The sequence below is a fragment of the Rhincodon typus genome, chromosome 24 (assembly GCF_021869965.1).
Source record: "Rhincodon typus isolate 14 chromosome 24, sRhiTyp1.1, whole genome shotgun sequence".
In the NCBI taxonomy this organism is placed as follows: domain Eukaryota; kingdom Metazoa; phylum Chordata; class Chondrichthyes; order Orectolobiformes; family Rhincodontidae; genus Rhincodon; species Rhincodon typus.
Window position 1 is genome coordinate 17,147,330 of NC_063355.1, and position 15,489 is coordinate 17,162,818.

Here is a 15,489-nt window from a genome sequence, read left to right on the forward strand (position 1 = left end):
CTGATGCTGCTTGGCCTGCTGTGTTCATCCAGCTCTACACCTTGTTATCTCTGTTTGCTGTAGTCTGCTGTTTTCCTGGAATATACAGAACCATCTTTGCAGCAAACTTCATCATTCTCAGTCTAAATCATACTTGTGGAAATATTTTTGCTCTCAAAATGGAATTTGAGAATGCCACTAAAGATTTGTGGTCTATTTCTGTCTTGATGTGAATACTAAGAACATAATCTGAAAGCTGTCACAAGCCCATTTAGTAGCAAATGCTTCCTTCTCAATCATTACATATCTCTGTTCAATCTCTGTCAGTGAATGGGATGCGTAATAAACTGGACTAAGTTTTATCTCTGTATGTATCGAGAAAGACTACATCTTCCAGTCCAGTAGAAGTCACATATGCAGAAGTGGGTAGCTCTGGATCAAAAGTAAGCTAACATATCATGTACTATCAGCATCCCGTTTCTCACAAGACCTCTGTGCTTCGTCCCAGCATCATGTCTTGTCGTAAAAGCTGACATTATGACTCATTGACAGCAACTAGGTTGGGCAGAAACTTTCTAATTTAGTTTATTGTACAGATGTATCTCTGGAACTCAGTCACGTTCTGAGATATAGGAAACTCCTTAATTGCTCTTGTCTTCTGTAGATCAACTCTGACACCAGATGCATCCATAAAATGCCCAAGGAACTTAACAGTTGGCTGCGAGAATTTGTATTTATTGCTGAGTTTAAGTCCTGTTTCCTCCAGGCATCGAAATGCAGCTTACAATCTAGTGTCATGTTTTGTCTGAGTGGATCAGAACATGATCCCTCTGACATGTGACTCCACCCAGTCCTTCTAGAATGCTTGACAGCATCCTCTGGAAGATTTCTGCCACTAATGTGTTGTCTAAGGGTAACGTCCTGAAAGCAAGCCTTGTAAATAATGCCACAAATTTTGTGAGTAACTTTTATGGAGAGGTAGTTGTCAAAAAAAAAACACTATTTGTATCTAACGTTGTGAAGATTGAACTCTTTCCCAATTATGCTATCTGATCCACAAATAAAATAAGATGAACTCTGCATTCAGCTGCATTGTTCTGCTGTGTAAGATCTATGCAGAGTATAATGCATCGAATGGGATTTGGCACTAGGACTATTCTTGAGCGCCAGCTTGCTGGTCATGTCACAGGTGAAATAACCCATTGATTCAATATAGCGTTCCTTCTTTACCCTTGGATTGTGTTCTATACCTACTGGCCTAGATAGCTTAATGTATGAAGGCTGAGCATAATTTATTTTCAACCAAGGTTCCCTATCAGAAATAACTGAAACTATTCACCTATGTCGAACATAAATCATGCACTGTTTCCCTCAACCAGTACTCCAGTAGTATCTGCTTGGTTCCATAATCTCACCAAGAATAGCTATATCACAACATCTCCAATATCTTCCATCTCATGGATCATACCATTGTTTGAGGCCTTCTCTTCTAGCTTGTTCTATACAATCAATATTTGACTGTATAGCGCAGCTTGGAAGTGATAGTTCTTTAAAACAAAAATGGCAGTCAGCCTCTGTGGTGAGACATTTTTCATGTCAGTGTTGTTTTACCCAACCCAACACAATCTACTTTACCTTATCCTCACCAAATTACCTGTTACAGATCTAAGTGTGCATAATAGTATGAGTAACAGTGACCATTGCACAGTTTTCTTGGGTTCAAAGCCCTGTTTTCGCATTGAGACAACCCTCAATAGTGCTGTGGGCATTACCATTATGCTAAACAGGACAGACTTTAATCAGATCTAACAACTTGAAACTGAGCATCTATGAGGCACTGTAAGCTATCACAGATCCAAAATTGTACTTAACCACAATCTGTAACCTCATGGCCCAGCATATTCCCCACTCTATCATTGCCATCAAGCTGGGAGATTAACACTGGTTCAGTGAAGAGTGTAAGAGGGCATCCCAGAAGCAACAGTAGACATACTTAAAATTGAGATGGTAGCCTACTTCAACTATAGTGTAGGAATATTTGCAAGCCAAACAGTGGAAGCTGCAAGAGTGAATTCTAGGAAATGCCACAACCAAAGGATGAGGCCTAACCTTTGTAATCCTGCCAGATCTAATTCTGAGTGATGGTGGATAATTAAATAACACACTGGCAGAAAAGAATCCATAAATACTCACTGGTTCGATGGTGGGGGAGCCCACCATATCAATGCAAAAGTCAAGGCTGAATTATTTGCCTCCATCAGAAGTGCCAAGTAATCTATCTTAGCCTCCTCGAAAGATAGCTAACATCACAAATTCCAATCTTCAGCCAATTTGATTCAATCCACATGAAATCAAGAAACAGCTAAAGACACTGGATACTACAAGACCAATGAGCCTTGACAATGTTCTAGCAGTAGTCCTGAAGACTTATGCTTCTGAATTAGCTGAGCCCCTAGCCAATCTGTTCCAATACAGCTACAATGCCAGCAATGTGGAAGATAATCCAAGTATTTCTTACACACAAAAAGCAGGACAAATCCAATCCAGCCAATTACCAGTCTCCCACTCAACTCCCCAATATCAGCAAAATGCTGGAAGAGGTTAATACTGCTGTCAAATGACACTTACAAATAAATAACCTGCTCACTGCTGCCCAGTTTGCATTCCACCAGGATGGCTCAGCTGCTGATCTCATTACAGTCTTAGTCCAAACATGAACAAAAGAGCCGGACCTCCAAGATGAAGTGAGATTGACTGCCCTTGAGATTGCCAACATCTGAATATGACATCAAAGAACTCAGAGTCCATGGGAATCATGAGGAAAGCACTTTGCTGGGTGGGCTCATATTCAGCACAAAAAAAGATGATTGTCATTGTTGGACATCAATCATCTCAGCCCAGGACATCTCTGCAGGAGTTCTTCAAGATGGGACCCAGGCCCAAATATCTTCAGTTGCTTTGTCAATGACTACTATATCATAAGGTCAGAAGTGGGGATGTTCATTGATGATTACACAATGTTCAGCACCATTTGTGACCTCTCTGATACTGAAGTAGTTCTTGTCCATATGCATGCAAGACCTGGACAACGTCCAGGCTAGGGCTGTGAGAACCTAACCATTGTCCCTTGATTTTCAATGGAATTACCATCGCTAAATCCCCCACTATCAACATCCTGGGGTTACTGTAGGCCAGAAACTGAACAGGACACCACACAAATATTGTGGCTGCAAGACCAAGTCGGGGGCTAGGAATTCTGTGGTGAGTAAGTCACTTCCTGTCTCTCCAATGCCAGTTCATTATCCGCAAGATACAAGTCAGGAGTGTGATAGAATACTTTCCATTTGCCTGGATGAGTGCAGCTGCACAACACTCAAGAATCTTGACGCCATCCAGGACACAGCAGCACTTGATTGACACCTCATCCACCACCTTCAACTCCTTCACAACTGATGCGCAGTAGTGACAGAGTGTACTGTCTATTTGATACACTGCAGGAACTCAACAAGGCTCTTCTGACAGCACCTTCCTAACTTACAATCTTTACCATCTAGCAAGACAAGGACAGCAGATGCAGGGGAACACCAGCAAATACAAGCTCCCCTCCAAGTCACAAACGATCCTCAATCAGAACTACATTGCTATTCCTTCACTGCAACTGGGTCAAAATCCTGGAACAGCTTTCTGAACAGCTTAGTGGGTGTCCCTAGTCCCTAAGGACTGCAATAATTTAAAAAGGCAGCTCACTATAATCTTCTACAGGGCAATTACGGATAGCAAATAAATGCTGCTACATCCCACAATCCATGAAGATTTTTTAAAAAATACCAAAAGCAGTCAGCTTGGGCTGTTGATGCACTGTGTGGCAGGCCCCGCCCCACCCTGTTTTTGAATGCCTGCCTCTCTGCTTTTAACCTTCACATGCTCCACTGATTCAATTATTTTTGGTACATGGTTCCCTCTCTCATCCAAATTGTTATTCTACTTTGCTTTCTGGCCTCAACCTGTGTGCTTAGTTGAATGACTTGGTTAATGCTAAGCCATCACTTGACTGCAAGTAGTCAGACAATGCTCCATCTAAGATTCTAGCAACAATTCTGTTCCTGATTAGTTCATCTTTCAAGCTGCCATACTCACAGTTGCCTGCAAATTTGCATTGATTAAATATCAATAACTTCCCTTTGCTTATGAAATTTAGCCCACTCAACAATGGTAGGTTTTTGTAAATTGAAGTAGGCACTGTGTGCTTTTATTAATTTCTCATATGTAGCATTTTCTTTGTTTCGTTTCCTTTCTAGGACATTGTCTATACAGTCATCTGTTGAATACAATAGCGTATGGACTTACTCACTGCTAGGCTTTGAAGTGATGCTTGATGCAATCTAATGGCTGGCAAATGCTCAGTGCCAATTCAGTCTTGCTTCTGCTTGATTAGGACCAGTGACCTGTTTGAAGCTTTCAGTATTGCCAGAAACTTTTCCCTGTTTATTCTGTCACTCACTACTATTATATCATATACTTGGTCTTGTTGGGCTACTAAATAATAGTCTGCTGAATTAAGGAAAAAAAATAAACTTTATTTCAGGAACAACTTCATGGTTTTCATCTTGTCATGAGGCTGCAAGACAGTGCAATTTCATGTGATGTTTCATCTCTTTCTATAGTAACATACAATGTTCCACACTATGTTACACAGTCAGACTTAATCCATTATGCCACAAAAATTGTTGTATTCTGTCCCAGGCCACTGTTCTAGTTTTATGTCTGTACAGTAAGTTAAAAATCTACTCCTCTAGAATTTTTGTATCATAACTAAAATGATTTCAAAGTGTAATTACAGTGCATTGCACATACTTGATCGGCATTGTTTAGCTTGGATTAAAAATCTTTGCTTTACCTGAAATTTCAGTGATGTAAATGCTTACAGTATAATCATACTATTGTTGGCTTAATACCATTGAGACTGAGTATAACCTTAGGCTCTGTCAACACTATATAGGTATAAATCTAAGACCAGTAGTTACAAAATCGATTCACAAGATATTTAATTTATGGTGCCTGGTTGTGAAGCTAACTCTCAGTTATCGGTGAGTGTAATGCAAATACTGATAAATGTTAAATATTTTGAGTGCAGGTAGGAGGATCTGCAGGGATTGGGGGAGCGAAGTAGGGGAATCTCTACGTAAGGACAATAGTTATGGAATAAGGGAACTCACATTTACAACTGAAATGTGAGGGAATTTCTTCACCTAGAAGATGAAGAATATCTGGAATTCCCCAGCCTAGGCCTGTTAAGGATATAACACTGAAATTATTTAAAGAAGAGGTTAAATATATTGTTTAAATATTGAGGAATTGAGGGTTATGATGAGTTGACATGAAAGAGGAGAAGAGACCTTAGACAGATTAGTCACAATCTTATAGAATAATGGGGCAGCCCTGAGAGGCTAAATGGCCTACTTTTGCTTCAATTTTTTGTGTTGTTATGTTCGCGCTGGAGTTATGATATCTACATTGCCTGAAATAACTCCACAGAGACCGATATCCCATCACCAAGTCACCCTTCATTTACACGTGGAAAGTCTTTGAAACTGATCCAGCTCCCTCAGAGCCAGCTCTCAGAGTGAACAGGATGTCTGACACTCCTGTTCTTATCTGTCAGCCAGGGCTCCTTGACTGGACCAGATTAACAGACCCATCAGGGAACTCTAATTGTAAGAGTGCCACTTGGCTGGCCTCAGTACGATCACTACAGTGCCCATCTCCAATGTTGCTGGAGGCAGCTGCCAGAGGCCTAACACAATTATTTGCGGGAGTTAGGATCTGAGTGTGGAGTAGTGAACATGGATCAGCAACTTTGGCTGTATGTCTGCAACGTTTATTAACTGAATGCAGTAAGCTTCCTGATGTTAATTTGACTTGCTGTATAATTTCATTTAGAAAACTCCCAAAAATATTTTATTATTAATTGATGTCAGAGTAAAACTAGCTAATTTCTTTTCTTGTTTGAAAAATGGTGCAGAGAGAAAGTTAGAAGTAAAAACTTTTTCTGGAGCTATTTCTGTGAGGATTGTATATTGTGCAACTGGAAGAATTAACTTTTTATTAGTTCTGCAATTTAAATATCTCATTGGTTCTTTCAGAGGTGAGAAAGGAGCATTACTAATGCACCATGAGCCAGTTTTCTGTTGTGCCTGCAAATAGATTGCACTTAAGAAATCTGGGTGCAGGAAATTCCAATTAAACTCTTTATTTGTTGGCAGCTATTAAAATTAACAAAATATGGCATTATTAACCTTTCTCTATTCCTTACACACTTTGAAAAATCATGTGCATTTAGTTTATGCATTCTTGAAAAGAAATAAGAACAACGTCTGATTTCAAGCATTTATGTTTCACATTTTAATATGTAGATCCATGGTTGGTACATTCAGTTTATCGCGTACTGCTGCTCATACATAAAGCAATTACAAGCTTGATTATATCGTGCTTGTGGGAAGAGTCCATGGAGATTTTTTGGCTTCATTATTTGCTGCAGGGGACTATTTAGCCTCTACAGGCCCAAATACACTGCATTACGCAGCTGCAGTATTCTAAACTGTCTATCACTTTTCCTTCCATACCTCCCATTTTCACTTTTAACACCTACACTTTGCATATTGAAAGCATCTGTTAGTCACAGATATACCTACCAAGAAAATTAGCATAAGCTGGTCAGCCGCACAAAAAAATCAGAGTCAGATCTATCTATAAATTTTGTACACCATGAAGTTAATGTCAAGTCTACAGATTAATAATTGTTGCACCACTTTTTTCAGGTTTACTCTGTGGCTAATTTAAGCATTTTTGAGGGATGCAAGTACTGGATATGCAATTTATTTTCTACAAAAATTGAAGATGGGTAGCTCAGTGGTTAGCACTGCTACCTCACAGCATCAGGGGCCTAGGTTCAATCCCACCCTCAGGCAACTGTCTGTGTGGAGTTCATACCCTCCCACAGTCCAAAGCTGTGCAAGTTAGGGTGGATTGGCCGTGCTAAATTGCCCACAGTGTGTAGAGATGTGCAGGCTAAGTGGATTAGCCAATGGGAAGTGCACAGTTACAGGGATAGGCGGGGGAGAGCGGTTCTGGGTGGGATGCTGTTCGGAGGGTCGGTATGGACTTGATGGACGGAATAGCCTGCTTCCACATTGTAAAGATTCTATGACAGCTCTCAAACAAAAGAAAAATAATTGTGTTACTTTAATTATTGCCTGTTCCAGTATTTTGAAGTTCGGTTGAATATAAGCAGATAACTACAATGCATCTATCGTATAAAACGTCTGTCCTTTCCTCAATGCTCACAATCCTTGGGTGCATCTCTTTCATTTAATGGCATGATACGTACAGTACTCTAGTTTTGTAGAATGCACATTGACATTTCTGACAAGGGCCTACAAATGAAATGATGTAATGAAATCTCAGTGAGACAACACAGTGGAATGAAATTAGAAAGCTGAAGCCTTGAGTGATCATATCAGCCGTGTTTCCTACCACTCTACCTCAGAAAGAATCACATGATTGCTCACACAGCAAAGAAAACAAGAATGTGTTACTAATTTTCAAATTTCAACAAGAGAGGCAATTACAAGTTAAATTATTTGCTGTCATTTTATTCAATAAGCTGTTGACATTCAAAATCAAACAAATAGTTCCTGCATGATTCTTGCTGGAGGATTTTTTTATCTCTCTGAGGATTTACCATTAATCATTAAAATCATATTTTGTAACATTAACAGCCTTATCAGAAGGCTAATAAATAAATTACAATGGCATTGGAATGGTTATTTCCAAACGTGCATTTCATCGCAAACTGCTCCCTTTGCAAAGATGCAAAGTAACAGAACAAATCCCAGTGGAAGCAAGTTATAGAGCAAATTATCTTGCATGTGCTTTCAAAGTATTTTAATAACATAAAATGTATCTGAAATTGTCATAGATCCAACATTACGACAACTTCCATTTACGTAGTGCCTTTAATGCAGAAAAGCATCCTGACGTATTTCACAAAAGGGAAATGCTTAATAAGAAACATTTGCCAAGTTAGTAAACATGACAGAGGGGTTTTAAGAATGTTTTAAAGATGAAAAGAAGAGCAGATAATCCAAGATTTGGAAGATAATTCCAGAGAGTAGGACCAAGGCACCTGAAGATTCTTCTACAATGGTGACTCAAAAGGACAGTTAAGAAAATGGATGACATCAGAGAAGACCAGAACAAAGAACTAAAAAGTATTCAAATATTAGCTACAAAAAAAAATTGCACTTGATATATGGATCGTTGTTTGCATTCTAAAGCAATTATATGTTATGCAAATCACAAACTATCAAAAAAGACAATGACCATTCACATATAAAGCACATATTTCACTTTTTAATTTATCATTTTTATAAAGGTCAAAATGCAGTCTTTTGTTGTTACAGCTATAAACCATTGCTACGTGCTAAAGCACCAATAGCGTAAAACTGTAATTTCCCTATATTTCTGTAGGTGACACACATGACCTGAGCTCCACTTAATGTCACTGTGTAGGTGTAGTGATTGTAACAAGGTCAGCCAGGTGGACCTCATAGAATATGAGTTTCCTGTTCGGGGCTGTTAATCTGATCCAATCAGGGAGCCCTGGCTGACAGATATAAACATCCTGTTAGACATCCTGTCCATTCTGACACCTGGATCTGAGGGAGCTATATCAGTGTCAAGGACTCTTCACATATAAATAAAGAATGACTTGGTGACGAGATACTGGCCTCTGTGGAGATACTTCACTGGCAATGAAAGAAAAGCATGATCTTGAAGAGATTTGCTTGCAACAGTTGAATTTGAGTTGGGATAAATGTTTCCTCATCATGCCATTATTTGGGAAGCTTGACTCATTCAATCTTACAGTTGAAGACTGGGACCAGTATGTGGAAAGAATGCATTATTTATTCTGGGCAAATGAAAAATTGTCCTGACAGCTTGTAGACTGCAGCCTTTTCGATTCATAGAATCCCTACAGTGTGGAAACAGGCTCTTTGGCCCAACAAGTCCACACTGACCCTCAGAGCATCCCACCCAGACCCATCCCTGTATAACCCACCTGATCTACTCATCCCTGAACACTATGGGAAATTTAGCATGGCCAATCCACCTAGCCTGCGCATCTTTGGGCTGTGGGAGGAAACCAGAGCACCCGGAGGAAACCCATGCAGACAATGCACAAACTCCACACAGACAGTCACCCAAGGGTGGAATTGAACCCTGATCCCTGACGCTGTGAGGCAGCAGTGCTAACCACTGAGCCACCATGCCACACATACTGAGCCACTGTGCCGCCCATTAGGTTATTAGGAACCTAGCATTCCCTGAGACACCAGATATTAAAACCTTTCAAGAGTTGATGATTTAGTGAAGGAATAATACAACTCCAGCCTCCTTTAATCCTGAGATGCTATTAGTTTTACTCAGCAATTCGAGAACCAGGGGAATCAGGATCAGGATTTTTGATTAGGTTAAGACGACTGGCAGGGGTATGTGACTTTTGTTTAACCTTTACTTAGATGCTGAGATAGTGTTTGGTGTGTGGGATTAATAATGTAAAAATACAAAAGTACATACTAACTGAAGCCCAACTGGACTTCAAAGGCACTACAACTGGCTTTATCACTGGAAAATGAGTTGCAGAATATTTCAATGGAAGTGGACACCCTCGCTAGTCTGACAGAGCTTGGGGAACACCACTTGAGTGAAGACAATTGTGTAGCTTGAATCAGGACATATCCTGAAGAGAGGGGGTCAGCCCATAGCAAAATCTCAAATTGAAGCCAAGCCTCAGCCAAACAGTTCAAAGTTTCTTCAGGATCCGGGCTGGCAAGCCATTCTATTTGCTGCCGGTATGCAGACTCGAGGCAGCAAAAGAGCCCCACTGGATCTAAACTGAGTAAGAGAACTCATAGGTTGGTATCCAGGAGAGTGCACACCCTGGAAAATCCACTTACATCTGGTTTGGAACAGTTTAATTGCTCAGCAACATCCAAATCAGAACCAATCAAAATAAACATCTGGTTAAATGGTCACCCAGTTCTAATGGATGTCGATACTGGCGTGGACATTTCAGTGATCACAGAAACAGTGTTTAACAAACTTCACTCTGGACTCCAACCCTTAAGTTTGCACAAGACCTTGGTTAGAATGAAAACCTATACAGTGGAACCTGTAAAGATTTAGCGTACAAATTCGGTTCTGGTGTCTCATAAGAAGCAGCTGGTTCAGTTACCACTGATTGTAGTAAAGGGCTTGAGCCCAAGTGTGATGGGACAAAATTGTTTTAGAAAGATTCACCTAGATTGGCTCAACATTTTTTGATTAGAAAATAGCTGTCTGACTTAACATAGGACATAGAACAGTACAGCACAGTACAGGCCCTTCGGCCCATGATGTTGTGCCGAACTTTTACCCTAAACCTAAAGTCTATCTAACCTCCACCCCTACCTTATACTATCATCCATATGCCTATCTAATAGCTGCTTAAATGCCCCTAATGAGGCCGACTCCACTACCCTCTCCGGCAATGCATTCCACGCCCTGACCACTCTCTGAGTAAAGAACCTACCTCTGACATTTTCCCTATATCTACTTCCACTCACTTTAAAACTATGCTCCCTCGTCATAGATACCTCCACCCTAGGAAAAAGTCTCTGGCTGTCCACTCTAACTATACCTCTGATCATTTTGTACACCTCTATCAAGTCACCTCTCATCCTTCGTCGTTCGAAAGAGAAATGCCCTAGCGCTCTCAACCTTTCTTCGTAAGACCTCCCCTCCATTCCAGGCAACATCCTGGTAAATCTCCTCTGCACCTTTTCCAACGCTTCCACGTCTTTCCTGTAATGAGGCGACCAGAACTGGACACAATATTCCAGATGTGGCCGAACCAGGCTTTTGTATAGCTGGAGCATAACTTCACGGCTCTTGAACTCAATCCCTCTATTAATGAAAGCTAACACACCATACGCCTTCTTAACAACTCTATCCACCTGGGTAGCAGCTTTCAGGGAACTGTGGACATGAACTCCAAGATCCCTCTGCTCCTCCACACTGCCAAGAATCTTTCCATTAACCCTGTATTCTGCTTTCAAGTTTGTTCTTCCAAAATAAATCACCTCACACTTTTCAGGGTTAAACTCCATCTGCCACTTCTCAGCCCAGCTCTGCATCCTATCAATGTCCCTTTGTAACCTAGAACAGCCCTCCGCACTATCCACAACTCAACCCACCTTCATGTCGTCCACGAACTTATTAATCTACCCTTCCACTCCTACATCAAAATCATTTACAGTTAAGTCCTAATCAAATACCTAAAAATTTTTCAGGAAGATGTAGGGACTATTAAAGGAGCCAAGGCCAACTTGCATGTTGACCAGGAAGCAATTCCACGATACTGCAAGGACTGCCTGATGCCATTTACCTTACGGGAAAAAGTGGAGGCAGAAATCAGAAGGCTGGAAAGCAAAGGAATCATCAAACCAATTCAGTTTGTGGAATGGGCTTCACCAGTCAAACCGATTGTGAAGCCCAATGGGTCAGTTTGCCTATGTGAGGATTTTAAACAAATGGTAAACTGCTAATCGCAGCTGGATAAATACCCAATCTCTCGCATAGAAGATTTATACACAAAGCTTGCAGGGGTCTGCCCTTCACAAAGCTGGACATGAGCCATCCTTACTTGCAATTGTGGTTAGATGAGGATTCCCAGAAGTATGTTATAATTAATATCCATAAGGATTTGGACCAATATATATGAGACTGCCATTTGGGGTATCGTCAACCTGTGCAATTTTTCAGTGGACAATGGAAAACATTTTACAAGGCTTTAGTGACAATATGTGTATATAAAGATATCTAATGAATAAAGTATATTTTGAAATAAAAATCTTTGTGAGGTTCATGATACAGTTGAGAAAACATAGTTAAATTATATGTTTGAAAAAGATCAAAAGGGCCGAAGGGATTGCATGAGAATGGGTTAGACGTAAAAATGAACCCAAAAATGACTTATAAGCACATGAATCATAAAACAGTTGTCAAAGGAAGGGTTTGACTAATAAAAGGCCAGAAAGAAACCTTCTTGAAGAGGCAAAGTGGAGAAAAATTCTTGGATCAGGCTCATAGCACATTCACATAATCTCAAAGCATTTTACAAGCAATAAAATATTTTCGAAGTGATAACCCTGTTGCAATCTGGGAAGTGTGCAGTCAAATTGCACACAGCTAGCTCCCATGAACACAATGTCAGATCATCTGCTTTTGTGATGTTGATTGATGGAGAAATATTGTCCAGTACGCCAGGGACAACTCCTTTGCATGATCTTTCATCTTACCTGAGAGGACAAAAGGTGCCTCACATCCAAAGGAAGCACCCAGTGACATAGTCGCAGTCCTGTAGTCCAGCATGGATTTTGTATTCAAATCCTGGAGTGAGGCTTTAATTCATCTCCTTAAATAAAAGCAAAATATTGCAGATAGTAGAAATCTGAAACAAACACACATGCTGGAGAAACTCAGATGAGTTGAAATGGTAACCCTATTTCTCTCTCCACGGGTGCTGCCAGATCTGCTGAGCTTCTCCAGTATTTTCTGTTCTTGCACAACACACAATTTTCTGGCTAACCAATGAAACTCAGAATGGATTCATGAGAAGCAAATTACTTTTGCTTAATGATCAAGTTCTTTAATAAAGGTGTGGAGCAAGGCAGTAGTAAATATACTATAAAATAGACATAATAACAAAATAATTCAAGGAATTAAAATCACATTGGCAGCAGGGTAACAAAATTCCTGAGGGCCAGAAAGCTGAAAAGACTGAGCAGATGCATTTCAAACTGAAGTGAAGTGTTGTTTCTCAGAGGAAAGTTTTACGACCATTGTCTGTTTTAATATATAATAATGAACCAGCCTAGAACATATCAGCTGAAATTTCAAAGTTTACAGATGATACAAAATGAGGAAATGTAGTGACTAATAAGGAAGATATTCAAGAGGACATCTTAACCTGGTAAAATAGGTAGACACTGACAGATGAAATTCAATGCCAAGAAATGTGAAGTGATGCAATTTGGGAGGAAGAATGAATGGAACATGAACAGAAGAATGAACAGAATGGTAAAATAATAACAAAGAATTGCGAGTGCTAGAGATTTGGAACAAAAACAGAATGTGCTAGAGAACTCAACAGGTTTGGCAGCGTCTGTAGAGAGAAAAAGGAAATTGTTAAAGCTTCAAGACCTGTGACTCTAAATCAGAACAACCCAACTGAAGGGGTTGCAGGGACAAACAGATCTGGTGTGACTACACACAGTATTCTGAACATGGCAAGACAAGATAAAAAGATTGTTTATATACATATATATATAGAATATATATGGAATATTTAGATTTGTTAATAGAAAAATAGAATGCCAAAATAAAGAAATTATGGTAAACTTATACATGATTGGTTAGACCTCACCTAGAGAATAGTGTTTAGTTCTAAGCAGCACACCTGAGGGCAACAAGGCAGAGAAGAAATTTACAAAAATGGTATTAGCCACGAGGCGTTTCAGTTATCCGGAGAGACTGGAGAAGTTGCAATTGGTTTCCTTTGATCAGAGAAGGTTAAAAGGAGATAGTAGATGTGTCAAAATCAAAATTACTTTTGATACTGGAAATATTTAAAAACTACTTCCAGTGGCAGTAAGATGATAACTAGAGGACATGGATTGAGTAAAGCATCAGAGATTGGCTAAAAGATCAGAAATTCAGAACTGTACTGGATTACCAGCCCTGTACTGGCGGGGCAGACTCGAGGGGCCAGATGGCCTACTCCTGCTCCTAGTTCTTATGTTGCTAGTTCTTGTGTTCTTTATTATGTCTTCAAATCTCTTGAATAGACTTTGAATCCACAATCTCCAGTCTCAAAAGTGAAAGGATTACCGACTGAACAACAACAGAAAACTTTTATTTGTAACTAATTCACATGATGTACATGTTTCTGCAAAGTCAGCATTTATTGTCCAAGCTTAATTGTCCTTGACAAAGCAGTGGTGAGCCCCCTTCCAGAAGCACCGCAGACTGCAGAATGAAAGTATTGACACAGTGCTGTTAGGTAAGGTGTTCTAGGATTGTGATGATGAATGAATGTCAATATATATCTGAGCTAAAGTGATGTGTGACTTAAAGCACATATGGGAGGTAATGGTATATCCTTGTGCCAATTGCCCTTGTACTTCAAATCAGTCCTTCCCAATATGTTTTCCTACCATGATTCTATTTCAAGGCTTCAAAATTGTTACAATGCCTTCATGAGAAGAGCAGGGGTGGGAGACGTGGGAGTAGTGTAGAGAAAACGTGTGAGAGCAATGGATGAAAGAGGGATCAGAACTCCACAGCAGCCATTGTTGCCTTGGAGCACACAACCCCAAAATTTAAGCTCACAAGCCCACTTTGAGTCTTAATTTCATTTAGGGAGGCCCTGTCTTAGGTAACAAAGATCATAGGCTTGAGACATATTGTCAAAGAAGCCTGGTCAAGTTGCTGCTGTGTATCTTGCAGATGTGCAGCCGCACCGCGACTATGTTGGAAGGAGTCAATGTTTAAAACAGTGAAAAGAGTGCTAATCAAAAAGGCTGCTTCATCACAAATGGTGCCAAACTTCAAGTGCTGTTGGCTCTACACTCATCCACACAAATGGATAGTATTGCTCATACTCTCAAGGGTGGCATGGTAGTCAGTGGTTAGCACTGCTGCCTCACAGTGGCTGGGACCCGGGTTCAATTCCAGCCTCAAGCAACTGTTTGTGTGGAGTTTGCACGTTCTCTGTAGGTTTCTTCTGGGTGCTCTGGTTTCTTCCCACAGTCCAAAGATGCATAGGTCAATTGGATTGTCCATGCTAAATTGCCCTGTCATGTCCAGGGATGTACAGGCTAGGATCCTGGACACTGCAGGACAATTTGGCTATGGGAAATGCAGGCTTACAGAGAAGGGGTGGGGGGGGGTCTGGATGGGATGCTCTTAGGAGGGGCATTGTGGACTTGATGGGCTTAATGGCCTGGTTCCACGCTGTAGGGATTCTATGAGTACTTATATCTTAGTTGAACGGCTTTGGGTTATCATAAGATGAGTGGCTTGACACAGAATACCATATGACATTTTCATGTAAGCATAGTGCTTAGGTGCTGGTCCAGTTAAGTTGCTGGTTAATGATGCCCCCAAAAATGTTGATGATTATGATTCAATAATGTAAATGTTGAACAAAGTTGGATAGACTGTCTTTTGCTGGAGATGATCATTGCCCAACTTTGGATGTTTTCTAGGTCTAGCTGCAAGCAGGCATTGCCCACAACATTCTGAATGGAACTTAAACAATAAACAATCGTCAGTTAGAATCTTCAAATCAGAATGAATGATAGAGGGAAGGTCCATTAATAATGTAACTGAAGATGGATGGGCCTA